Source organism: Arachis ipaensis, chromosome B05 (genome assembly GCF_000816755.2).
Source record: "Arachis ipaensis cultivar K30076 chromosome B05, Araip1.1, whole genome shotgun sequence".
NCBI lineage: Eukaryota > Viridiplantae > Streptophyta > Magnoliopsida > Fabales > Fabaceae > Arachis > Arachis ipaensis.
The window spans coordinates 142,315,155-142,318,522 of record NC_029789.2 but is presented as its reverse complement, the minus strand read 5'-3'; the positions used below and the strand labels follow the sequence as shown (position 1 = coordinate 142,318,522).

The following is a 3,368-nucleotide window of genomic DNA, read 5'->3' as shown; positions in this document are numbered from 1 at the left end:
AAATAAAAAGACTTTGTAACAAAAAAAGGGTCGTTGTAGTATGTCCCGTTACAAAAAGTTTTTGTAACAAAAAATGGAACGGTTAGAATTCAAAGTAATATTTGTAACAAATTTTTCTGATACAAAAAACCAAAAGTCGTTACAAAAGTGATAACAAATTTTATCCAATGAGATGTTTTTCGTAACAATATAATTTTTCCTATTTCAAAATTTTGTTGCAAAATATAACTCGATTTTGTAATATTTTTTATTCCTCTAATTACAGAAGCACAACATTTATTTTATAACAAATTTTTTGAATACAAATTACACACATAATTTGCCAATTTGTATTTTTTTAAATTAATTGATATATCATTACAAAAAATTACAAAAATAGCGACCGATTTAGCAACCGATTTTTCTTGGAAATCGGTCGCTAAACCCTTATTTCATTTACATGAAAAGGAAAAAAAAATCTATGTACATTCAGAATCCAAAGACAGAAATATATTTAAACAAGGACTCATAATGTCACAAAGTCTACAAATACCATAACAAAATAAAATTCCTGTATTCTATTTTTCATTTTAACCTTTGGGGTTCAATTGAAGGCAAATAAACTCAATTTAACTGAGAAAGTTTATGATCACTAGATGGTAAACCAAATTGCAAAGAACAACATCAACAAAAGCACGTTCAGGAACAAGATCCTGCAGTAGCATGAATAAGCAAACTTTTATAAGAATATGTCAAGTGAAGAAGCAAACATAGAATAACTATGCTTGCTGTTTTAGTATCAATACCAAATAATTTCTCTAGGATATTTTTATTTAGCAAAAAGTACATTACTTATGCAATGCAAACATGTTTATAAGTTTTAACTTATTATAAAAGTCTAGTACCATCCCCTATAAACTCAAAGGATAGGAGTGACATATTTAATTCAAGAATATAGATTCACTATGATTTCCACTAACTATAAAAGTCTAACACCATCCCTCACAATCTCAAAGAATAACTATTGTATATACCTAATTCTAAAATAGAACTAATTAAAATAATAGCACTTCTAAAACAATTTTTTTAAAGATAAAGATAAGTGCTCAAACAACCAACAAAATTATTACCAAAGATCTGTTTGGATTAGCATGATGCGCTAGAGTTTAGTTTTGACAGTTGAATCTGAGCAGTCAAGTACCGACTCAAGTTCAGCTTTCTCCGGATGATCTAACAAAAGGAGTAAAGACCTCTGCTCTGACTTGCCAGATCAAAACACCAAGCAGAAATAAAATAACCCGCATTTCAAAGTAAATACCAAGATACCAGGCACTTGAACCTTAATAAAAATAAAATAATGGTAACAATACTTCATTTTACTTTAGCTCTTTTGTAACCTAAGAATTTAACTAATTAAATTTTATCTAAGTACTAAAGCTAAAATCTTGATCAATAACTAAATTAGTTAAACCGTAACTTCAATTATTTTTGGCTCAACTCTGATCCCTTTTCAAACATTTCAACTTGGGTAAGTACCAAGCAAGTCAACAAATACATGAATCAATAAAAGTGAATATAGGTGTACCTTTGACAAAACAATGACACAAAAAAACAATAATATGATAAGAAACTAATAAGGCAAGTTTGGAGCTCAAATTATGATAAGAAACTAACAGAAAAATAATATATGATAAGGAATTGAATTTGGAAAATCTGCAAGTTTGGTGCTTGAATTAGGCTGGTTGGATGTGTTCAGATATAGAAAAATCTTAAATATTCAATATAATCTTGTTAAAGTGTAGTTATTTTCAATCATGAATATGCTAGATTCAAAGAATAGTGTATTAACATTTGAAAGACAACTTACACAAAATCTTCTGGTTTAGATATCCAATCTTACAGTGGTCCAGTTAGATAGTAATTAATGTCTTATATATATAAAATAATGGGACAAGAGTCCTGCAGTGGAAAAATAATTGCACAAAGAACTATAATCAGAGTTAGTTGGACTGGTTACATTTTAGAAAAACTAAACATAATAGTGAGTTAGTTGAAACTCTTTCTTTAATTCGTTAAAATTTTCTTATTAACCTTTAAGCTTTCAAACAACTAAACTTAGTATTTCCTTATCCTAACCTATAAAAAGAATTTTCAAATAAAGAAGTCCACACCATTATCCTTTTCTTGTTTCACTCCCATTCATTTTGTTCAAATCATTTCAAAAGCTCTAGATTTCAATACCTACTGAGTGTATGTATAATCACATACAATAGCAATTATGAGTTCAATTATATGAGTTAAAATATAACATAACTCAATGTTAAAATTTCTAATAATAATGATTAAAGTTACCCTAAGTTGAGATTCACATACCTCTTTTTCTTTTCTTTCAGTCACATATGAAACTCAGTAAGTTTATATATTACAATAGTAACAAGAAATAAATAAAAATCATAAAAGATACTCAAAATCATAGAACAAACAAAATCAAAATCAACTTCCCAAAGAACAAAAAAAAAACCAAAAAATAGATTAGCAAACAGATTATAGAACAATACATTCATAGACAACAAGAATATTAAAGAACAATATTATAGGCAACAATATTCAAATAATCTTTATCACCAGCAGATAAAAAACCAGCAACCAAGGGACGAGTAGCAGAGATGCACTACCGTGGAGGAAGGAGAACGACCGAGATGAACCAGTGTAGCAGAGATAGAGGACTAGCTAGGGACCAGGGACCAGGGTAGCAGAAGCAGAGGAGCAGCACGAGTAGGAACAGCGACGCAGAGGATGCGATGGCAGACGAGCACGAACGACAATGATGCAGAGGATGCGATGGCAGACGAGCACGAACGGCAATGACGCAGAGGAGCACCACCATGGATGATAGAACAGGAACCGACGACGACGTAGAGGAGATAACGAACATGAACGGCGATGCAGAAGAGGACGGCGCTGGTAGATGTGAGTGCGAAGGAGAGGCAGAGACGAGGTATTGCTGACGGCGCAGGCTCTTCCTCCAGGAACTCCATTGTTGAGGACTTGAGAAACTGTGGGAGGAGATCAGAGGAGAGGCGCAGCACAGAGAGTGATGAAACAGCGAGGGTTAGAAACTTAGAATTAGGTTTTTACTTTTTCATACTTATTTTTATTTTTAAGTTTTAATTATTTTTATTTAATTTTGATAATTAATTTTTTAATTTAAAAAATTAATTTTTAATCAAAATTCAAAACTTAATTATTAGTAAAATTATATATTAATTTTATAATTAAATATAAAATAATATATATCATTTTTAAAAATAAATCATTTAATCTTTAATTTTTTTATAAAAAATAATTAATTAACACAAATAATATTTTAAAAAATAAAATTTTCAAAA

The 3,368-nt window shown here is 29.8% G+C and overlaps 1 long non-coding RNA gene across 2 annotated transcripts; it reads right to left on the bottom strand.

Annotated features, from left to right (window-relative positions):
- On the bottom strand, window positions 336–3,089 carry LOC107641382. 2 transcript variants are annotated; one of them, XR_002347512.1, is made up of 3 exons: window positions 2,655–3,089; window positions 1,110–1,240; window positions 336–692 (listed from the first exon to the last, which is right to left on the bottom strand). It is a non-coding gene; the product is annotated as an uncharacterized LOC107641382 (long non-coding RNA). The 2 variants fall into 2 exon arrangements; XR_002347511.1 differs by having other exon boundaries at window positions 337–692; window positions 1,110–1,236.